Source organism: Ursus maritimus, unplaced genomic scaffold, assembly GCF_017311325.1.
Source record: "Ursus maritimus isolate PB19 unplaced genomic scaffold, ASM1731132v1 scaffold_1, whole genome shotgun sequence".
NCBI lineage: Eukaryota > Metazoa > Chordata > Mammalia > Carnivora > Ursidae > Ursus > Ursus maritimus.
The window spans coordinates 57,010,384-57,034,974 of NW_024423343.1; the positions used below are offsets into that span (position 1 = coordinate 57,010,384).

At 43.4% G+C, this 24,591-nt stretch overlaps 1 long non-coding RNA gene across 1 annotated transcript; it reads left to right on the forward strand.

Annotated features, from left to right (window-relative positions):
- Window positions 1-508: 508 nt before the first annotated feature.
- LOC103659572 lies at window positions 509-19,668 on the forward strand. The gene is made up of 4 exons (XR_567508.2): window positions 509-750; window positions 1,955-2,011; window positions 2,494-2,575; window positions 19,156-19,668. It is a non-coding gene; the product is annotated as an uncharacterized LOC103659572 (long non-coding RNA).
- The last annotated feature ends 4,923 nt before the right edge of the window (window positions 19,669-24,591 follow it).

Consider the following 24,591-nt stretch of genomic DNA (forward strand, 5'->3'; position numbering starts at 1 on the left):
GGATAAGAAAGGGTCCGGGAGAGAGGGGAAGGGAACCAAGTGGGCAAAGTGTGGAAGGGGACCAGGAGGGGGCTGGATGAGGGGCCGCAGGAGGCGAGGCAGGGGCGCTCGGGTCGGCGCGCCCAGGGCCGGGGCGGGGCAGCGGGTGGCCGAGACCCGCCCGCGCCCGCCGCCGGTCCCTGCCGTGCCGGGGGCGCGCCCCCCAAAGCCAGGCCCTGGGAAGGCGGACGGCGGGGCTGATGAGCGGTTCCCGACGTCGGAAAGGGCGTCGAGTTCTGTTTCCCGCGCTGCCCGCGGGAGTCGAGCTCGACTCCCGCCCCTGGCCGCCCGCCCCGCTGGGCCGGCGCGTCCCGGGAGGCAGGGGCTACAGCCGGGGGCCGAGGGCCGCCCGGGGATGGGCGGAAGTCCGCGCAGAAACCCGGAAGGGGGGCGGCTGGCGGCGGGCGGCGCGGCGCGCGGGCCCCGTGCACACGTGCTTCGGCCCCTTACTTACGCGTGGGCTTGCGAGTGGAGCGCGGCCGCGCCGGGCTTTCGGGGGGAAGGCGGCGGCCCAGAGCGCCTCGCCCCTTGGCTGCTCGGATCTGAGGGGCGGGAGCCTGATGCTCGGGGTTCCAGTGCGACTCCTGCCCGACTCCGCCACCAGTCCGGCCCAGGGGCTCCCGGTTCTGAACGTGAGGTCTTCGTTTCTGTGGGGCCCATGTTGGAAACTTGCAGAGGAAGTCGTGGGGGGCTCTCTCTTCCAGGCAAAAGGTGTGTGTGAGTGCGAGTGTGTGCCGAGGTATGTGCGCAGGAGTGAGCGTCCGGGAAGGACGAGCGTCTTTGTTCCGGGAGCCCCATCTCCCCAAACCTCCAGGGAGCGGTGGGGTGAAGGGTCAGGGCTACCTGAAGGTGAGGCAGCTTGCCCCACTTCAGAAGGGCAGGAAGGCCCCGGGAAACCCGTCTTCCAAAATGACCCGAGTGCTGAGCATCATAAAGAACGGTAGGAGCAAACGAACAAACAGTGCTCCTAGAGACACAACTTGCCATCATTGGAATGTCCTGCCCATGTGATCTTCTGGGAAGCTTATCACTACAGAGTGATGTATATTGCATCTGTTTACCTCTTCTTGTCTCTTCTCTACTCCCAGCCATAGGTTGCGAGCTCTTCCTTTTCTTTTCGCTACCACTTGATTGGATGTCTCCCCCTCTTCTTTGACTCTTCAGTCTCTCTTAAGCCTTTGGACATAGAAGGCAGTGTTAAGAGCTCAACTTTGGAGACGGACTGGTTGACTCTCAGCTCCACCACTAATTAGCTTTATGATTTGAGTCAAATTATGTATTTCCCTGCACTGCAGTTTCCATTGCTGTAAAATGGAGAAATAGTAGTAGCCACCTCACAAGGTTCACTGGGGGAGTAAGTGAAATGATTCATGTAGCGTTATCTAGTCTTATCTAGTCAGAGCCTAGAGTGCCCACTTACTCCTAAGCTACCTTTGGTATCCCCCCTTCTGTACCTCTTTACTTCGTCACCTAATTAAAAAAAAAAAGATTTGAGAGAGAGACACACACACACAGCAGGAGTGGGGGGAGGGGCACAGGGAGAGGCAGACTCCCTGCTGAGCAGGGATCCCTAAACGGGCTCTATCCCAGGACCCTGAGATCATGAGCTGAGCCAAAGGCAGACACTTAACCGACTGAGCCACCCAGGCGCCCCTCACTTAAACAGGGGTTACTTGACATGTTTTCTTTGTGTACAGATGGTTTTTTTCCCCCATTTTAAAAAATTTTATTATGTTAGTCACCATACGCTGTACAGATGGTTTTCCCCCTCAGCCTGCTTTTTAATTTCCTAAAACATAGTTACTTTTTATTTATATGTGTTTATTTCAATATCAGTTCGATACAGTGTACATAGCTTGTATTCAATAAACATTTTTTGATTGCTTAATAAAATCTCACTGATTTTATTATCTAGAGAGATTTTCCTAGAAAATTTGGAGTTATGGAAAAGGAAAACTCTTCATGGGGCAGGGTAAGTAGAAGAAAACTTAATATGAGAACTTATCTTGTTAGTTTTAGACCATAAAAAGGTATCACGAATAGTAATCTCAACTATATAAAGAAAACTGCAAAAAAAGACAACTGGAAGTGAATGTGCCAAATGAGTAGATGCCCTGGTGTAGTAGGATTATGAGTGTGTTTTTTTTTCTCTTGCTTTATACTTTTTAGTCCTTTTCAACTTTTCTCCAGTCAGTATGTATTACATTGTTATTCAGGAAAAGTACTTGAATTGTTTACGTAATTTAGCTAATAAAAATGACCATATTTTGGGTATTTAGAGATGGGGAACAAACCTAAGAATAAAGCAATATTTTTCCTCCATTGTTTTCCCAGACCAGCCAGTCTTTTCTGATTCGTGCTAGAAAATCAACTTACCAGTTGTCTCTACTCTAGAGACATAAGTTGTCTCTTCATTTCCTTTTCAATGACCAGAATCCTGTCTTGCCTATTTAGGGGGACTTCCTTTGAAGCGTCAAGATCCCAAACGGAACCAAAATCATAGAAGGGTTCATATTAAATCCAGAGGCCAGGCAAAGTGAGTAGAATGGTTTTAATGGTTATTTCAACCAAGCTGTAAAAGTCTAGTGAACTTTGATCTTTCCAGTGATTCTCTATTTGAGCTTAAAAATGCACCAGTGCCCTTCTGCTTGTATTACTATAACCCCCCTCTTTTTAATTGCCGAATTTACAATTTACTTCAAACTGGGTTACCTTCTGTTTCTGTTGAAAATTAGGACAATGCTTTGACTTATGTGTGCATAGTCATTCATTCAACAAAAATTACTAAATACTGGGGTGCTTGGGTGGCTCAGTCCATTAAGCGTTGGGCTCAGGTCATGATCTCAGGGTCCTGGGATTGAGCCCTACAGTGGGCTCCCTGCTCAGCAGAAAGTCAGCTTCTCCCTCTCACTCTCCCTCTGGGCTCGCCCTCTCTCTCTCTCAAATAAATAAATAAATAAATAAAATCTTTTAAAAAAATGTACTAAATACCTACCAAGTGCCAGGCCTCAGGCTGTTGCTGGGAATACAAGACAAGACCTGGTCCGTTATCTTTCAGAAGCTTGGTGTCTAGATGATGGACATGCATATATAAACAATGATGTATAGGGAATTATCTCAGAGGTGTTGGTAGGTCCCTGAGTAGACAAACACAGCAGCCAGTGGGACGTGAAGGAGTAGCCAGTTCTAGTGGGGCAAGAGGACAGCAAGAAGGAGGAGGCAGAAAAGCATCATAGAAAACTAGTTATCTGGGCTGATTTCAAATCTTTAGCTTATAAATGGTTAGTCCTTCCTGATGTGAGACTGTTATTTTTTTCTGTACTCTGATCATGTTGTCTTATACTCTAACCATCTGATTATATTCTTTGATACATTAAAGGTATGCCTTGTGATTCCTTCCTTTGTTGATAGGTAAGGTGAGTTTATGACATTCAAATTCTATTTCATCATATTCTAAGGACTGGCTAAAATTTAAAAATATGTGAGTCCTTTTAACATGTATGATTTAGACTTACAAGACAACTTAAGCCTTAAACTTTTTATTTTTACTTAAAACATAATTGTATGTTCATTCCCCAATTTTTAGGTGTTGGACTCACTGTGTGGGTCTGCTGATTGGAAATTCTCCTTGTTTTTCTTGTATAAGCCCCACTCTTGATACTTTGGGTTTAGGATTTCCAATCTTTGCTTTTCTATAGTGGTAGAGAGAGCTTAAAGGTACTTGTAAAACAATATTACTGTGGAGTTCTTTAAGCCTTTATAATCTCTTTCCTCATCTTTTACAGTTTTCTCGCTTGCAACTAATTTGACATCAGTTTTTATGACTTATTTATTTTATTATTTATTTTTTAGTGACCTCTGTCTTTTCAAAGCATTCAGCTTCGCTTTTATATTATTTCTCATGTCTGGTTTTAAAATGTATTTGTTTTGAGTTTTCTTTTTTTGCACTCATATTTCATTTTTTATGTAATAGGTATAAACACATTTTAGAATAAATAACTGATTTTTAAGCATGCAGCATAACCGTCCTATACTGTTTAATTTTAAAAATGCCAGTCCATGATCTAGTGAATTTATGTCAACCCAATAAATTGATATGAAGACTTACACTTTGAAAAATACTGTGTTAAAGAGTAGCCTCCTAGTATTCAATGCACCTGGCATCAGTGGGAGTTACAGATAATTAGAGAGTGAAGGTTAATCCAGCAAGTTGGTTAAATAGTGTTCCATTAAGAACCTTCTACTCTATTAAAATTTTGTTGTATTAAATTTCTGGGTGAACCACTAGGGTTTGGAAATCTCATTGCACTCAAGTTTTGGCTGCTCTCTTTTGAGGTTTAAAGAAAGGTAGAGTGGATCTAAAACTCTCAAACTTAGAGTTAGTGCTAATGGCCGACGGAGTTCACAAATATATTTAACCAATATAACAGCCATTTTAAGGCCATTTGATGATATCCTGTCATGGACAGAACAAGGAGATTGATTGGTAAAATGTCTAACCCAATAGAAGAAAACAGTTTTCCTAGTTTATGATAATGTCTGGGGCCCCTAAGAACCTCCACTTAAGTCTCAGCCTTGGGTTCTCCACGGACAAAGGAGTTGAAAGATATTTGATGGAACCAGAAAAGGATATGCAAACAAGAATATTTGTTTAAGTTGAAATCAAGACCTTCTTTCTTCTCAGTGGAGGTTTCACGTTACAAAAGGTATTGGGGGCTACCCTGCCAAAGAGTGTAGTAAAGGCAGTTGGGTATTTTCCTGGGTTGATAGCTCTATCTATGTTGGTCTGCAGTACTAACTTTCAGAAGTTTACTCCTTTACAAAATACTTGTTGTTCAGGGAAGATGGGGCTGGAGAAAGAATGGACTGTCTGTGGCAAAATATCTGGGATTTTCCATCTGTGAGTTAGGTATCTCTATTCCCTTTTTAATGAGGGCACACAGTATGACAGCCTTCATTTCTGAGGATGTCAGGCCTAGAACCTTGGGAATAGGTTGGGTGTGGAGATTGCTGAGAAACAGGACTGGAGAAGGATGTGGGCTAGGCACATCTCCTAGCATTATTAGCTGTTTGTTTGAATCTTTTAGGATGGATAGAGTTATAGAGTGATTGCAGTTATAGAGAGGATAGATTAATGTCAGAGAGAGAAGTCAACCAATTCTGCAAACAGGGCCTAATGAGAGGTTGTCGCTATTATGTAGTCCCCCAAACTCACATTGTCAGTACAACCAGAGTGACCAGACTCCCAAGGACTGATTCATGCTCACTGAAGACTCTTGAAAGAACAGAATGCCAGTTCACCACAGAGACATTCATCTCTAGTGACCAAAAGACTCGTGTATGTTCTCCTGGACCCTTACTGCTAATTCCTGGGTACCTTGGGGAACCATCCTAGTAACCAGAAGGTTGTTTAGTGATCCTAAAATCACAAGAGAGAAATGGATGTGTTATGGGTTGAACTGTGTCCCCCCAAAATTCCTATGTTGAAGTCCTAACCCCAGTACCTTGGAATGTGACTCTACTGGGAAATAGTCATTGCAGATGAAATTAGTTAAGATTAAGAGTAGAGTGGTGCCTAATCCAAATATGACTGGGATTATATAAAAGTGTCCCTTATAAAAAGGGGTGGGATCAAATTAAATTGTTATCAACTTAAAAAAAACTGTTATAGATATAAGTTGTCACAGAAGAGCCTAATGTAATCACAAAGCAAAAACTATAGTAAATACACAAAAGATAAACAGAAAGGAATGTAAGTATACCACTAAAGAAAGTCATCACACCACCAAGGAAGAGAGGAACAGAAGAAAGAGAGAGGAACTATAGAAACGGCCAGAAAACAATGAACAAAATGGCAATAAACACATACCTATCAATAATTACTTTAAATATAAATGGACTAAATTCTTCAATCAAAAGGCAGAGTGGCTGGATGGATTAAAAAAACATGCTACCTGCAAGAGACTCACTTTAGATGTAAGGACGCACACAGACTGAACGTGAAGGGATGGAAGAAAATATTCCATACAAATGGAAACCAAAAGAAAGTTGGAATAGCTATAGTTCTATCAGACAAAACAGATTTTAAAACAAAAGACTAAGAGACAAGGAAGGGTGTTACATAATGCTAAAGGGGTCAATCCAAAAAGAAGATACAACATTTATAAATATATACCCAATATAGAAGCACCTAAATGTATAAATCAATATTAACAGACCTAAAGGAAAAATAGCAATACTAGTAGAGGACATTAATACCCAGCTTACAATAATGGGTAGATCATCCAGACAGAAAATCAAAATGGAAACATTGGCCTTAAAGGATGTGTTAGGCCAGATGTACTTAATAGATATATACAGAGTATGCCATCCAAAAACAACAGAATATACATGCTTCTCAAGTATACATGGAACATTTTCCAAGATAGATTATATGCCACAAAACAAGTATTAATACATTTAAGAGGAATTAATCATATCAAGCATCTTTTCTGACTACAGTGGTATGAAACTAGGAATTAATTACATGAAGAAAACTGGAAAATTCACAAACGTGGAGATTAAACAACATGCTATTGTATAACCAATGGTTCAACAAACAAAGAGATTAAAAAATACTTTGAAACAAATGAAAATGGAAATGTAACATATTGAAATTTATGGGATGCAGCAAAAGTGGTTCTTTTTTCTTTTCTTTCCAAGTTTTTTTGTTGTTTGTTTTGTTTTGTTTTGAGAGAGAGAGCGAGAGCATGCAAGCACATCGGGAAGAGAGGGAGAGGGAGAGAGAGAATCTTAAGCAGAGCCAAAATCAAGAGTCAGCTTTGACCTGAGCCAAAATCAAGAGTCAGCTACTTAACCTACTGAGCCACCCAGGCACCCCATTTTCTAAATTTTTATTTAAATTCCAGTTAGCATACAGTGTACTATTATTTCAAATATAGAAGGTAGTGATTCATCACTAACACACCTGATGCTCATCACAAGTGTCCTCCTTAATAACCATCACCCATTTAACCCATCCCCCCCGCCCACCTCCCCTTCAGTAACCATCAGTTTGTTCTCTATAGTTGAGAGCAAAAGCAGTTCTAAGAGGGAAGTTTATAGTGATAAATTCCTACCTTAAGAAACAAGAGGGGCACCTGGGTGGCTCAGTTGGTAAAGCATCTGACTTCAGCTCAGGTCATGATCTTGGGGTCCTGGGATCAAGCCCCACGTTGGGCTCCCAGCTCAGTGGGGAGTCTGCTTTCCCTCTCCCTCTCCTCTGCCCCTCCCCCTGCTCATCCTCTCTGTCTCTCTGTCTCTCTCTCAAACAAATAAATAATATCTTTTTAAAAAATAAAAACAAGAAAATTCTCAAATAAAAACCTAACTTTATACCTCAAGAAACTAGATGAAGAATAAATGAAGCCCAAATGTAGTAGAAGGGAGGAAAAACAAAGAGCAGAAATAAATGAAATAGAGACTAAAAAGGTAATAGAAAAGATGAATGAAACTAAGAGCTGGTTCTTTGAAAAGATAAACAAAATTGAAAGCATTTAGCTAGATTCACCAACAGAAAAAGAGGACCCAAATAAAATCAGAAATGAAAGAGGAGATGTTACAGCTGATACCACAGAAATACAGAGATCATAAGAGACTACTATGAACAATTTACACTAACAAATTGGACAAGCTAGAATAAATGGATAAATTCCTAGAAACATACAACCTACCAAGACTGAATCATGGTGAAATAGAAAATCTGAATAGACTGATTATTACTACTTACTACTACTGCTCCTTATTACTAGTAAGGAGATTGAATCAATAATCAAAAGCTCCCAACAGGGGCGCCTGGGTGGCACAGCGGTTAAGCGTCTGCCTTCGGCTCAGGGCGTGATCCCGGCGTTCTGGGATTGAGCCCCACATCAGGCTGCTCTGCTGTGAGCCTGCTTCTTCCTCTCCCACTCCCCCTGCTTGTGTTCCCTCTCTCGCTGGCTGTCTCTGTCTCTGTCGAATAAATAAATAAATAAATAAATAAATAAATAAAATCTTAAAAAAAAAAAAGCTTCCAACAAACAAAGTACAGGACCAGATGACTTCACTGGTGAATTCTACCAAACATTCAAGGAAGAATTAATATGAATCCTTTTCAAACTCTTCAAAAAATAGGAGAGCAGGGAACTCCTATAAACAAATTTTACAAGGTCAGCATTACCCTGATACCAAAACCAGGCAAATATCCCACAAGAAAAGAGAATTACTGGCGAATATCCCTGCTGAACATAGATGCAAAAATCCTCAATAAAATACTAATAAACCAAATTCAACAATACATTAAAAGGATCATATACCATGGATCAATGCAAGGATGGTTCAATGTCTGCAAATCAGTCAGTGTGCTACACCACATTAACAAAATGAAGTATAAAAATCATATAATTAACTCAATAGATACAGAAAAGGCATTTGGCAAAATTCAATATCCATTTATGATAAAAACTCTCAACCAAGTGGGTATAGAGGGAATGTACATCAACATAATAAAGTCCATATATGATAAGTACACAGCTAACATCATACTCGGTGGTGAAAAATTGAAGGCTTTTCCTCTAAGATCAGAAATAAGACATGGATGCCCACTCTTGTACTTTTATTCAACATAGTATTGAAAGTTGTAGCCAGAGCAATTAGGTAAGAAAAAGAAATAAAAGTCATCCAAACTGGAAAGAAAGAAGTAAAATTCACTATTTGCAGATGACATAAAAATACATATAGGAAAACCCTAAAGACTACATCAAAAAGCTGTTAGAATCAACAAATTCAGTAAAATTGTAGGATACAAAATTTACACTAAAAAATACGTTGCATTTTTATATACTAATGTTGAGCTATCAGAAAGAGAATTAAGAAAACAATTTCATTTACAATTGCATCAAAAAGAATAAAGTACCCTGGAAAGAATTAAACCAAGGAGGTGAAAGCTTGTATATTAAAAACTACAAGACATTAATGAAAAAAATTGAAGAAGACACAAATAAATGGGAAAATGTTCCATGCTCATGGATTGGAAGAATCAATATTGTTAAAATGTATATACTACCCAAAGCAATCTACAGTTTCAATGATATCGCTACCAAAATTCCAATGGCATTTTTCACAGAACAATCCTAAAAAAAGAGAAAAAAATCCTAAAATTTGCATGGAACAATAAAAGACCCTGAATGCTAAAGCAATCTTTTGAAAGAAGAACAAAGCCGGAGGCATCACACTCCCTGATTTCAAACTATTACAAAGCTATAGTAATTTAAAACAATATGGTATTGGCATTAAAAACAGACACATAGTTCAACAGAACAGTATAGAGAGCTCAAAAATAAACCCATGCATATACGATCGATTATAAAAGGAGCCAAGAATATACTATGGGGAAAGGACAGTTGCTTTAGTAAATGGTCTTAGGAAAATTGGACAGCCACATGCAAAAGAATGAAACTAGACCACTATCTTACAACATGCACAAAAATTAAATCAAAATGGATTAAATACTTGAATGTAAGACCTGAAACCATAAAACTGCTGGAAAAAAACATGGATGGTAAGATCCTTGACATAGGTCTTGGTGATTTTTTTTTTTTTAAGAGAGAGAGTGTGCATGCAGAGAGGTGGGGGGAAGGGCAGAGGGAGAGAGAGAATCTTAAGCAGGCTCCACACTCAATGCAGAGCCCATTACAGGGCTCAATCTCATGACCCTGAGATCATGACCTGAGCTAAAATCAAAGTCGGACACTTAACTGACTGAGCCACTCAGGCTCCCCTTAGTGATGATTTTTTTAATCTGACACCCAAAGCAAAAACAACAAAAGCAAAATAATTAAGTGGGACTACATCAAACTGAAAAGCTTCTGCACAGTAAAGGAAACAGTCAACAAAATGAAAGTTCAACCCCCTGAATGGGACAAAATATTTGCAAATCATATCTCTAACAAGGGCCTAATATCCAAAATATATAAAGAACTCAAACAACACAATAGCAAAAGCCCAAAGAATCCAATTAGAAAATGGGCAGAGAACCTAGACATTTTTCCAAAGAAGACACACCAATGGCCAGTAGGCTCACTGAAAGGTGCTCAACATCACTCATCATCAGGGAGATGCAAATGCAAACCACAATGAGATATCACCTCGCACCTGTTAGAATGTTATCAAAAAGAAGAAATAACAAATGTTGGTGAGGATGTGGGGAAAAGGAAACCCTTATGCACCGTTGATGGGAATGTAAATTGGTGCAGCCGCTCTGGAAAACAGTATGCGGGATCCTCAAAAAATTAAAAATAGAGCTACTACATAATCTGGCAATTCCACTTTTAGGTATTTATTTGAAGCAAATGAAAAAACTAATTCAAAAAGATACATGCACCCCCATGTTCGTTGCTGCATTATTTACAATAGGTGAGATGTGGAAACAGCCTAAGTGTCCCTTCATGGATAAATGGATAAAAAAAATTGGGGTATACCCTTCCCCGCATGCACAGAATATTACTTAGCTATAAAAAAGACTGAAATCTTGCCATTTGTGATAACATGGATGGAAGTGGAGAGTACCGTGCTAAGTGAAATAAGACATGGAAAGACAAATACTGTATGATCTCTCTCATATGTGGAATCTAGACCAAAAAAATATAATTAAGCTCATAGATACAGAGAACAGATTGGTGGTTGACAGAGGCAGGGGGTGGTGGGAGTAAGAGAAATGGGTGAACATTTTTTCTTTTTTAGTTTAAATAAATTGAATAAAAACAATGATAATTCTATTGTTGAACAAAAAAATAACACTTAAATAAAAATTCTTCAGATGCAGAGGTTAATTATGATTATTAAAATGTCAAAAGCAAATTCTAGTCTTACAAACTGGCATGAAATTTAACAAAATGTTAATCTAATTATATTTAAGTGACAAAAATAACATTGTTTTTTGAATATTGCATATTTATGTGGAAAAATCAAGAAATAAAGATTTAAGCAAACAAAAGGAAATAATCTAACCAGAACCCCAACTCCCCAAGATCATAACAGTTTCAACCTAGAAGTATTCTTCCATGGGGTGCCTGGGTGGCACAGTCCATTAAGCGACTGACTTTTGGTTTCTGCTCAGGTCATGATCTCAGGGTCACGAGATCAAGTCCTGTGTTGGACTCTGTGCTCAGTGCAGAGTCTGCTTAAGACTCTCTCTCCTCTCTCTCTGCCCCTCCTCTCATCTTTTCTCTCTCTCTCAAATGAAAAAAAAAGTATTCTTCCAGATTTTTGCCTGTGTGTGTAAATATTCAAAAGGAAAATTTTAGAAACGTTTTTATTTGTCAGAGAGCGAGAAAGAGAGAGAGAGAGAGAGGGAGGCAGCACAAGCAGGGGGAGGGGGAGTGGCAGAAGCAGCTCCCTGCTGAGCAAGGAGCCCAAAGGAGGACTTGATCTCAGGATCCTGGGATCATGACCTGAGCCAAAGGGAGACACTTAACTGACTGAGCCACCCAGGCGTCCCCAAGAGGAAATATTTTAAATGTATAATTATACATAGAGACGTATATACGTACAAATATAAAGCCTGCATTTGTTCCTTAACGCTAGAATGTAAACAGCTGTATACATCAGTACATATGCTTCTGTAATATCATCTATATAATAAAAAAAAAAAAGTGAAGGGGCACCTGGGTGGTGCAGTCAGTTGAGCAGCTGACTCTTTGGCTCAGGTCATGATCTCAGGGTCCTGGGATTGAGCCCCGGGTCGGGCTTCACGTGCAGCATGGAGTCTGCTTTTCTCTCTCTCCCTCTGCCCCTCCCCTCCCCGTTCACTTGCATGTTCTCTCTCTCTCTCTCTCTCAAATAAATTAAAACAATTTTTTTAAAAAGTGAAATTTGGGCACAGACACATATAGAGGGGGAAATGGTAGGAAGATGAAGGCAGAGATTCAGAGCTTTGGTGACGCTTCTATAAACCAAGATAATAGGTTACCAAAGATGACCAGTAAACCACCAAAAGCTGGGAGATAGGCACGGAAGGAGTTCTTCCTCACAGCCCTTACTCAGAAGGAACCAATTTTGCTAACACTTGATTTCAGAGGTCTAGTCTCCAGAACTGTGGGACAATAAAGTGTTCAAACCACCTAGTTGGTTTGAACTCTGTTGCGGCAGCCCTAAGAAACTGATCCCGATGGCTTCACAGACTGATCATGTCGTGGAGCCTGATGAATTGCCTCGTAGTCCTGTCTAGTGACCAGATTATCTGTAATCCCTAGATCCAGTCTTTGTTCCTTTGGCAGTGCTAGAAAACTGCTCCCGAAGAAACCTTTGGGTTTCCTTTTCCTAAATCCAAGAACATCTTCTCTGCTCCATTTATACTCTTTCTTCTCATGGGTTAATACCGTTTATTATACCTCGGTTCTCTTTGTCACACTTGTTATGTCTCATAGTACACCTGTGTTGCTCCCGCCAAGTCTTTATACACACGACCCAGACTATTGAAGAAGGAGATTTATGATCCCTGCCCTTTGAAATTTTGATTTGTAAGTTTGTGGTTGAATGCAAGAACCATCATTTTTAATAAGCACCACAGGTGCTGTTCACCTCATCGATTGTCTGTTGATTCATATCAGTTTCTTTCTTAGAGCGTAATCAAAATGCCAAGCTTTGGAGACACCCAGCATAGTTCAACTTTGGATAAAGTCTTAACTTTAAGTATTTAGGCATTCCACCCCTAAGAGTTCGGAAGTAGATGGGGTGTCAGAGCCAGTCTCATTCATTCATTCATTCATTCATTCAACAAAGTTTTTTGAGCACTGCATAGACATAAATGCCTTACCTTCTAACTGGGAGGAAAGAGCTGATGAATCAATCAGTATACTAGGCAGGCAGTCCTGTAGAAGAAAATAAGCAGGGGAGGGAGCTTGTGAGTGCAGAGGGTCTTGTAGGCATTGAGGTTTGCAGTGGGCCATCCTGGGTAGGCCTCATTGGCAGAGTGACTTGAAAGTGAGCCGTGTGGCTCTCTAGAAGCCGAGTGTCCCAGGCAAAGAGGACAGTCAGTCTAATGTCCCTGATCAGAAGCTGAGCATGCCTGGCATGAGAGAGGGAGCGGTGTGACAGTGACTGAGGTCTGAAAAGGTACGGGGAGCCAGGTCATGCGCTTACAGGGCATTGCAAGGTCGTTGGCTTATACTCAAGTGAGATGGGAGCCACTGGAAGATTCTGAGTGGTGACATGATCTGACTTAGATTTTTAAAGTATCACCCAGGCTGCTGTAGGGGGAATGGTCGCAGAAGCAGGGAGACCAGTTAGGAGATGACTCCGGTAATCCAGGTGAGATGTGGATGGCTGGGAACAGGGTGGTAGCGGCGGATCTGGGGAGAGGTGGTTGGATGTTTTGTATATTGTGAAGGCAGAACCAATCATTTTCTGATTGATTGGATGTGAATGTTGGATAAGAGAGACATCAATGAGGACTCTACTCAGGGTGACTCGGAATTTTTGCTTGGGATGCTGAGCAGAAGCATCCCCAAACAAGGAAGCACATGGTCCGCGTGTTGCTGGCAGCCATCCTGTGTTCATGAGGACAGCCAGCCTGAGGGTGGAGCCCATGCCGTGCTGGCAGGGCAGAGTGACAGGAAGAAATTGTCCTGAGGGCGGTGCTGAGCCCCGGGGTCCACACCTGAAGCCGAATCCACCTTTGCACTTCCAGTTAAAAGAGCCAATGAGTCCCCTTTGTAACTTTGTTATTTGCATCCCAAACACTACTCTGCTGCCTACTGGGACATGTCTTTCAGAGGCACCATTCGCCTAAAGAAACTTCTCACAGTCCTATCAGAGCCAGCCTCCAGACCTCAGGGCTAACTTTCTCCAAATGTTCTTTCTCATGCCTCTCCTGTCTCATTGGTCCCTTGGCCCGTTGTCATCTTAAGACAAGGGTACTGCCTCAGGAGCAGGGCCAGACAGAGCCGACCTGGCAGAAGATCTGAAGTGATTAGCCCAACAGCCCTGTTCCTCATAGTAGTAGCTGTGCCTGCATGTTACCAAATGGAGAGCGGAGATTAGGGGACTGACCCAAGATCAAAAAGTCTTCTATTTCAAATCTAGGATTAGTTTGTCTGATTAGCCAGTCACAATCTATGTGTCACAGAGAAGAGAGTAGAGCTTTTCAGGAGGAGGCCACCTGGCCGGTTGCTTCACTGACAGGCAGTATATTGGGACAGATAGCACAGATCTAATCCTTAGCTTTACAGTTGCAATAATGACTGGGCCCCTTCACTCAGGGTGATTAAGCTGAGAGGGATTAATTCATCATAGTCAAATTTACAAGCGACTGATGTATAAATCAGCTTGTCATGTTATTTATAATGGGAAATGTTTCTCACACGTGAACTTGTGGACCTTTGCCTATATCCCTGTTTGGGAAATATTGCTTTCATACTTACATTATGAGACTTTAGATGATCGCCTGACTGCAACAGTCATAAAGGTAAACCCGATCTGGGCGCTGATATTACCTGGCATTACTCTGTAAAAAGGTGGTGATGCAGGTGATGCTTGTGTTAAAGTTTTATGTATCTTTCAAATGAAAACACAACACTTAAAGATTTTCCTAAGGAATTCATGGACCTCTGAGAATTTGATTCAAGACTCCAATATGAAAAACAATGCAATAGGAGAAAGGCTTTGTTCGAACCTTGGGGCCGGTTATGTATACAGGATGCTCTACAGCAAGTCTACTCAGGAAACCGGATTGTAGATCTGAGGGCAGATTGTTGGGTGTAGAATAAGGGCAGAGGGAGTTGGCTGTTCTCAGGGAACACAGCCCTTAGACAAGGGGAGCTAGTTATCCTATCTGTACTTACTCTACAAATTCTTCCGTTTAAGACTACCAGTCATGGAGAACCGAGCTCCATCTTTCTTGCATTATGGTAGAGAAGCACTGACAAATTAGTATTCACTAACTTCCTTTTTCCTAGACTCCTCTTGAATCCGTGAACCCTCCCTGCCAATGCATCATTTCTAGGTATATAGGAAGTGTGCTCTCTTCCTGACAAGGAAGAAGCTTGGACCAGATTGGTGGAACGCCAAAGCCCATGCATGCTATTTCCAGTTAGCATGGGGCTAGTTTCTATCATTGAACTAAACTTACGAGGGACCCTTATATTTCTATAGGAGATGGTAAAAGAAACTTTTTAAAAAATCTCTTCCAATGTAGTCTACAAGCGACTCTGAGAATCCATCATTCTTCTCAAATGACTTCGCCTTGTGTTCTCCCCCTACTCCTATTTTAGATCTGCCTTTAACAAACCCTCCCTTTTCCCACCTCCAGCCTCAACTGAGGAACTGGGGAGTACTCACCGCCCATTGTCACATATCCCTCCTGGCTTTGGAACCAGACTGGACTAGAGCCAGACTCAGTGCTGGGCTGCCTCCAAGCAGGCTGGAGAATGCATCCTGTTCCCAGGCAGTGATTCCAAGAGCAGCGTTCAATCGCCAGTTCTTCCCTGGCCCATCAGAGCCCGGCAAGGGCATGTAATCCCTTAGGCCATTTGGCCAATGCCTGCCTAGTAGGGTCAGAAGTGGGGGGAGGGGTGCCTGGGAAGCAATGAGAAATGAGAGGGCTCCCAGGGAGCATGCCCGGAAGCCCAGGAGCAGTGCTCTGAAGTATTCAGTCCTTGACCCAGCGCTAAGCCAGTATCCCTTCTGATTGGTCGGTGCCTAGGCCATACCAGTTATTAAATATTTTGTGTATCAGCCCTGCATCTAAGACAGGCAGCACTCAACCAGATGGCATAGAAGAAACTGGATTCAAATGCATGGTAGAGCAGTGAGACATTCCCATTGTGTGCAAGGCCCAGACAATAGAGGGCGGGGAAGTTGGGTGTAGCTGGAAGCTGGAAATCAGGGAATGAATGATATCACCTTTCATTCATTACTTGTATAACCTTGGGCAAAAGAACACCTGGGTTCTCATTCTGGTGATTGGATCTTGAGCAAATCACTTCATCTTGTCACAGTTAATTCATCTACACAATAGCAGGATGGTTGGGGCGATGGTGAGACACAGGGTTGCTTGATGCAGGTGGGAAGTCAGGAATGCAGCCTTGAGAACGGGTAGGTCAGGGATGGTGTTTATTTGTATGTTGAGCCTTCCTGTGGAAGAAAGCAACCGTTTTCTCCCTGTGCTTTAACAGAATATATTTGGTGTTTCTAGACCAGGCCTTGGAGTTGAGCATCTGGCAAAAGATGGAAAAAATAAACAGGTGTATTCAACACCAACCTGATAATTTTCCCAGAGTCTCAGTATTTTTGCTCGAAGCAGAACGTGTCTCTTGTCAGGTCAAATCACAATTAAACCATGCTTCTTTTTTCTTGGTGAAAACAATTTTTCTTGTCATTTAAGTTCTTATTTATTTCTCCTCTGAAAGGCTTACATCACGCAGCCACATGTGACATTGCCATCTGAGCATAGAGTAGGTTATGTACATGTCCGGCGTGGATTAGTTCATTATCACTTTTTTTAGTACTTGGTAAACAAAAAAAAGAATCATTTGTTGGTTATATTTTTTTCTGTGCGAGTAGAATTGCTTAATAGAAGAAAAGGAAATAGAGCAACTGTTACTAAATGACCCAAAAGCAGAAGTTGAGTTCCTTTCACATGAGTATTCGAGTGTTTCAGCCACATACTCTGGTCTTGGCAGCTCCGAATTGGGGAAGGCCTGATCTGTGTCGGGCAAAGTCAGAAGAGAAGATCTATGAGCGATCAGAGGAAAGCGGGCAGGAGGTGGACGCGTGGAGGTGGTGTTGAGGGTAAATCTTGGAGCAAAACCACTCAGCATGAGCACCCCTTGGAACTGAGTTATAATCACGTAACAGAAACACATGCTGCATACTTTCTAATTTCTCAGAACACGTTGTGTTTCAGGAACTTTGTCGAAACTGGCTCTGTGCAAGACCAAACCCCTGACTGGCTGAACAGCAAGATAATTTTCTAGATCGGGGAGCCATTTGGCATCTGAAAGTCTTGAAAATACCCGTATTACAAAATAGCTTAGAGCCTGGGACAGAGATTACGATTTTAACAATATGCACTTACATGTGAATTGTTATCATTGGTTGGACAAATACCAAACTTATCCAAAATAGAGTTCCTAGCCTCTTTTATCTCCATAAAAACCATAAATATAGTACCAAGTGGGAAATAAAGGCTGCTGGGTGAGTGGTAAAATAGCCGATTGTTTCTCTGGCGAAGGGAATTTTCACAACTCGTTCATGGGCCACTGAATTAACGCAAAGACTTGCTGTCGGCTATTAATTATCCGCTACAAAAACTTGGTATCTGTTTTTTGTCCTGAGAAAAGAGCAGTTGTGATTGTAGTTCTCGGAAGAAGAACGGTACTGATGGAGAACGGCCCTGCCAGGTAGGCCCAGAGTTTTCACAGGGGAGCTTTGTTACACAGAAAGGATTTTGGGGTGTTATTTTAGCACATTCTACCTCCGAAAATTAAGTTTTCTGTTGGTTTTTGTTGTTAAAACGCAAGTGTTGTAAATATTTGCGAGGCCCTCATTTCTGCGTACTCCGAGCCGAACCCACTGTGAGGTGCCCCCAAAAGGAGAGGGTTCTGCCCTTGTTCTCAACATGTTTGCCATCTGGCTGGGGGGAGTTTTTATAGTAATGGCTACCTATGGTTCACGACTCTTATTAGCAAGATGATCCATCTAAATTTGGCAAAGGAACTGCTCCAATTTGAGGGCTTTAAAAAAAAAAAATCTCAGGCCAATGAAGATTATTAAAAGCACTTGCAACCACTTGCTCAGACCTGTAGCCAATTCCTTTGACCTGGTGACCAAAGATTTTTCAAAGTAATTCCTTGCGTCGTGAGGCTGAGCTGCTTATTGTCACAGTATCTCCATCTCCTAGCTGGCTTGTGATGACGAGAGCTTGCACGCGTCCCCGCTGTCCTCTGCTTGCCGCGAACAGTGCCCAACTCTCTTGTGTGTTCAAATGAGACACAAGTCGGTGCTCAACTCTTTTTGTTTTTTTGTTTTGTTTTGCTTTTGTTTGCTTGTTTGGTTTTGGTTTTTTGTGCTCAACTCTCTAGGTCAACAGTCAGAGCCCCCGGGTCCTCCCTAGCGAGTTCCTCAGTCACCTGCTGGTCTCACAGCCTCTGGTCCCTCCACCTTCAGCCCCTCCCACACAACAATGATGGCTTCTACCTTATCAGGCCCCTCTTTAGGAATTTATTTAACAACCATGCACAGAACTGAATGCAAGCTCCTCACGCTAGAATTTGCAGCCTTCCTCAGCTCGCCGGCCCTCCGTGGATGATCTCAGCGCCTACGTCCTGCTACAGTGAGCGCTGCTCCCGTCTGGTCTCTGCTCTTCTTTCCCCTTCCACTTTCTCCTTTTCCCTTTCCCCACCTCGGCTCTCTATCCTTATACTGATCTCCTTGCCTTTGTTTGTACCGGTTCTCGTTTTCTCGTCCATTCATTCATTAAGTAGACATTGAGCTTCTGCCGTATACTGGGCAGTGTTTTGGGCCCTGGGGATACACACTCAGCAATTTGGATGACACCATCTCCTCTTTTCCCTCGTCCAACGCACACAGTGCCCTCAAGAGCCAGTTCAAGCCTCAGCATCCCAAAGTTCTCCGGGCTGACTCCTGCAGACCACGAAGCCCCCTGAGTATAATGGCTAGGAGCGGAAGCTTGGGGATCAGATAAATCTGGGTTGGAATTTCCACTCTGCAGCAGGCATCTATGGCATACTAGGCAAGGGATGCAACCTTTTTTTTTTTTTTTAAGATTTTATTTATTTATTTGAGAGAGAGAGAGAGTGAGAGCACGAGAAGGGGGAGGGTTGGAGGGAGAAGTAGACTCCTCACCAAGCAGGGAGCCCGAGGCTGGCTCGATCCTGGGATTCTGGGATCATGACCCCAGCCTAAGGCAGACACTTAACCAACTGAGCCACCCAGGCGTCCCGGTGTGCAACCTTTCTAAGCCTTCTAGAGCCTCGTCTATCAAAGTGCGGATCATAGTTCATCGTGGGCTTGTTGAGCGAGTGAAGAGAAGGAGCAGTCCGTGGTGGTGTTGCCCTTATTATCTTTCTCTTCTCTCAGGCTTCAGCGGGCAAGTGGTGCCCGGTTACTTGAGAACGAGTGACTATTGCTGGCCGTGCTTTTGTGTGTCTCACGAAGCTCCTTCCTCGCTCAGCAGCACGTAACAAGGGTGTGTGAATGTGTGGACGAGTGACTATTGCTGGCCGTGCTTTTGTGTGTCTCACGAAGCTCCTTCCTCGCTCAGCAGCACGTAACAAGGGTGTGTGAATGTGTGGACAGTCAGAGGACGCTTGGCTGTCTCGTCTCTGCTACTGGATCCCCAATTCCTCAGGAACACTGGCTTCTGGCTGTCTTTCTATACGACCTCCCGCCATCATGACGGACTCTTCTGTGAACTGAAAGCCATCAAGAGAGAGATGGAGGTATCTTATTTGATCGAGGCTAATGGGAGAGGGAAACTTTTACAAACCAGAGGATGCCTGAATTTCCAACTAGTGTTAAACGGCCATAACAAAGTATAACCCATGGCTTCAATTTGGTCTGTCAAAGATGGAATTAAAAGAAAATTTGAAGTTTCACAACATAGTTCTCTCTATTACGGGTGCTGCTGTGCATTAAAATTGTCTGTGTGAGGCTCATTGGGATGGGCAGAGATTCAATCACTGCTAATGGCTTCAGGAAATGGGGTGGTGAGAATTAGGGTCATCCATCCCAATTGGGGCAAGAAAGAGAAGCAGGAAATGTGTTTTTCAATCTTGACATCTTGCCAGCTGGAGCTAGAAGGAAATGTTTTTCTGAACTCATTGAACAGCCTACTCACAAATCATAGAGATAGCGGCGTTCGCTGAGAATAGATATAATTTTTATGTGGTCTGGCTAAAGACTTGCACCACCCCCTCAGAGTTGTACAGAGCACGCCTTGGGGACCCCTGAAACTATACCACCCCAAGAGGTAGAAACCCACTTCAGCAAACACCATAACTGGCTTTATGCAGTGGGGCTATTTACATATTTCCCAGTAATAGTAATTTAGTATAAGAGAAATACAATATGCTTATTTAACCATCAATATATGGCTAAGATTTCATTTACTTGGCATAATATTTAGGTGTGGTATCTGGTTTTGCATATTGATGTTAAATAGTGTTAAAAGAATGAGTATTTTGAACAGGTTACAAACCAACCTTGTCATCTTCAAAAAATTTGTTTTTACATGATCTCATCTGGTTCTTATGACAACCCTTGGGACAAGGTTCTGGGTAGATAACTGTCATCATGTTACAGGTGGAGAAAGAGAGAGGTTAAATGCTCAAGGTCACCAAGCCTCTAAGTAGGAGAGCCAGGATAAGAGTCCTAGTGGCCATTATGTTTATTATTATTATTATTATTATTATTATCATCATCATCATCATGATTATTATATTGACTTTCTGACATACTTCTCTGCTTTTTCTTCTCCTCTGTCCTGTACTCAGAGATTGCCCCTGAGCTGCTTCTGTCTACCCTGGGCTGGGGAGTACAGGGTCCTTGACTAGGTCCTTGACTTTCATGGGGGCAGGTAGGGGCTGGAAGCCTGGCCTGGCCCTCCTGGCTTGGTTCCTAGTTTTGCTTGGGGCTAGGCCTGAGTGGGATGCTTAGCACTGGAGCCTTTTCATGTTTTTCTGGTTTCTAAAAATGAAACAAGGCGCAAGAAACCCCTGCAGCAGGGAGCATTAGTTCCAGGCAGGGTGTTCCCTGCCAGGCTCCTCCTGCAGGAGGGTCTGCCTTAAGGCATTCCATGTCCCCAATCTTGGCATGTGATTCCTCTGACAAGTTTTAAAGATATATCACATTCAGTGTCCAGATCTAACTATTGGCTTAGAGTAAAAATGCAGTAGGTTACATGGTTTCATTTCATTAAAAAACAAAAACAAAAAACATTTCTTAAAGTTGGGAGCCACACATGTTTGCTAATTTATGCTGAAGCTTTAGGAAGGGCCACGCCCTAGCCCCAGAGGAGTCAGGCTGGATGACGAGGCTCCGGGAAGGAGCCGCGGTGACCAGCACCGGCGGACATTTGCTGGTTTGGTCGTGGGGTGCTGTTCAGCAGGGGCCAGGACTCTGGCAGTTCATAATCTGCAAGAGAGATCATTCACTCTCTTTTGGTTTTTGCTTGAATTTTCTTTGGGTGGGAGGAGGGAGAGGGAGGGAAGAAACACACCCCAAATTCCAAGTAATGGAACTTCATTATGTTGGAAGCACCGAGGCTGTGTGAATGGGGGAGGGCTTTAACTGGACCAGAAAACGTAAAAGCCTTGCTCCCTGGTAGCTGGAACTCATCCACATTGCATGTCTGCATTCAGTCTCTGCCCGTGCTGTTCACGGCTGTTTCTGAGGGTAAGGACCTGGGTTCTGGATGCTCACGAATCAGAACGATGCCAGGGGAAACCCAGGAACATTTCGGAGCTCTCCCCAGAGCATGCAAAATAGCCACCCCTCTCATTCAGTCCACCTGACCCACTGCCTGGGTACAGTGGACACAGTGGATGCCAAAGGCTGCCGGGGAAGGCATGACTTTGAAAGTCTCTTTAATAGGCTGTAAGAACATGCTTTCCCACATAAACTCTGAGACATCTGGGGAGAGAGAGAGATTGGAAGAAAGATGGGTGGAGGCAGGGAGACCTTCTCTGCACAGACTAAGCCAAGAGTGCAACAGCAGCCTCAGTGTGCCAGAGGAAGGCAGGCCGAGAGCCAAGAAGCTCTGAGCAAAAGCTAAGCACAGGGCAGGCCCCTTGCCCAGCAGAGTCATTGGCCTAGAAGAGGTGGATGGTGCCCGCCAGTTGCCTAAGCAACGGGGGTGGGGGGGTGGAGGGTGGGAGGGTGGGAGGGTGGGAGGTTGGAACCCCCTGGAGTTCCTTAGAACTCTGGACTTCAAGGGAGGGACTCCTTATCCTTTCCTAACTGCGTGGTTAGCAGCTGGGGAGTCTGAAGGGACCGTGGTGCTTTGGGGCTTCAGGAACCACTTTCTCCCTGGCCAGTGGAGTCCCTGGCCTTTGTGTGACTAGGAGTGGACCGTGTCACGGCAGCAGCTGTGGGTCTGTCTCTCCGGCTACAGTCTGCATGTAAAATCATACTCGTTCCTGCATCCTAACCCTTTCAGGACAGATGTGACTTAATTTTTAAGTTGTCCTTCTGCTGACTGGGATGTGTTCCTACCCCGAGTCTCTGCATCATAGTTTCTGAGTCTCCAGTGTCTTCCACGACTTAGTTTTCCCCTCTCCCACGCAGGCAAGAAAGAAACGGAGCATCACGATGCTTCAAGTGTATCATCTGCCAAGTTCTAAGAGGATCAGGCCCCAGGAGAGGAGGTGGCCTCATGGATGCCAGCTGTGTGCTGCCACAGCGGGAGGCCAGGGGGACCAGCAGGACCAGCCTCCTTCATGCCTGGGCACCACCCTCTCTTCAGCCCTCTTCTTTTCTAAAACTAAACTGCATTCCCTAGGCCGCTGTACTCGATTTCCTGGCTCCCAGAAATCTCTGGTGTGAGAGCAGGCAGAGGAATCTCCTGGGGTGTATTTGGAAGGAAGGGAGTAAGCTCAGGGTTGGATAACTTCCACAAGCGGAATCTAAATCAGTGGTTTTTAATCCTGCTGCACAATAGAATCATCTGGGAGCTGTTAAAAAAATTGCAACGCCCAGGCCCAGGCCAGAGATTTAGTTCAACAAGCCTGGACAAAGGGGTTTTTTTTGACAAAGGTATTTTTGGGAGCAATTCCCAGGCGCTTCAGAGATGTGACTAGGGTTGAGAACACTGGTAAAGGTCCCTGTGTGCTACATAACAAGTCCAAACCTTTTTTGTCTGCAGGAAACCCCCAAGTCTGGGCCGGTCAGGCAGCTGTGCGGGGTGGTGGAGACCTCTTTCTTCATCTCTTAATCTATCAGATACGGCCTCTATGGAGTTCTGAAACTTGAGGGAGGTGGCCCTGGGTAAGAAGAACCCGATAATGGCACCATTCTAGTAAGGGAAACCAGTAGAGGAGAGAGAGAACCTCAGAGCACTGGGGCGGGGGTGGGGGGTGGCAGGGAGGGGGAGAGATGAGTTGATTTTTTTCTTTACATCTAAAATAAAACCCAGAGGAGGGTGGGCGGCAGACAAGAGGAGGGAAGAAAGGGAAGTGAAACAGCAGACCGAGTCATGAACGAAAATGAGAGAATCCAGGAGACAGCACCCCCGCCCTGCCTCGCACACCTGTTCTTTGAGAATCTCAGAAGGTGGAGCTTTTGACTCAAACAATTAAAATTGCAAGTGGCCTTCCTTGGAAATCTGTCCCAAATCTCTGAATAGCTATGGCTCTGGCAGCTGCTTTGGGACAGTTATTTCAGTGTCCCAGAGGAAAGATATTTTGGGGTTTAGTCCTTGCCAGAAATAAGAAGCCAAGGGAAAAGGAGAAACATTACAGAATTTCCAAAAATATTTTGATAGCAATGCAAAACTTTGTGGAGGCTTAAGGAAAAATTAGAGTACACTCTTATTTTAAAAATGCCTAGTGGACTGGCTTTGTATTTTGGCTAGTAGATGCGTTCTGTCATCCTCTGTTGTCAACTGCAGAAGGGCCTGTAAGTTCAGTCGCAGGTGTGGGAGTGTATGTGTGTACACGTGTGTGTGCATGTGTACCCCGAGCTATATATTGATAGTGTTATGATTTGTATGTATGGAATAGATAAGGCCTATGTTAGTCTTAAAATAATATGGAACTTTGCCTATTTGGGAAAATGAAGAAAATGACATCAGATCTAAGTCTGGCAGAAAAGTGAAGCACCAAAGGCTTCGGTTAGTTATTTCAAGTTGGACCATGCATCTCAAGAAACCAAACATGACCCTACCTATCGATGGGCATCAGGGCATCGTCGGCCCTTTACCACAACTCAGGGGTCTTTCGTGGTCCTGCTGGGAAATAATGCGCTCTGAATGAAGCTCGTGGTTTTCCTCTTCCAGTCCTCCTTCCCTCCACCAACTCCTGCTTCTCTTGCGTGAAAGAAGGAAAAGTCTTAAAGCGTCCAACAGTCTTAGTGGTTAAAGGACTTTGTTCCTCCCCTGTGGCCTGGCAATAAGATATTTTATGGGTTCTTATTTTTAATTCGCTTAAGCTATTAGTTGTTGTTCTATAATATTTTATTTGTTATAATGTGCTCATTTTCTCTGGAAGCACCGGAGGGCTGTGTTGTACAGGGTGCAATTTTAAAAATAAAATAAAATAATGTTAATTATGCCCCGGAGGCTGGCAGATGTGGACTTAAGAATTATTGCATTATAAGGGTAACCCTCAGTTATGTGCCTACTCATAAATGTCTGACCATCAGTCAGCTTGTCCGGGCAGCCAAATCTGTAGAATCATTTTGGGATCAAGGGTACCGAAAGTGCCAGAGCTTTGCTTATCTCAGCAAAAAGGGCTTTATGCATTTTGGGACCAAGTAACCAACATCTATGTCCATGGTGGAAAATGAAAGTGAAGGATC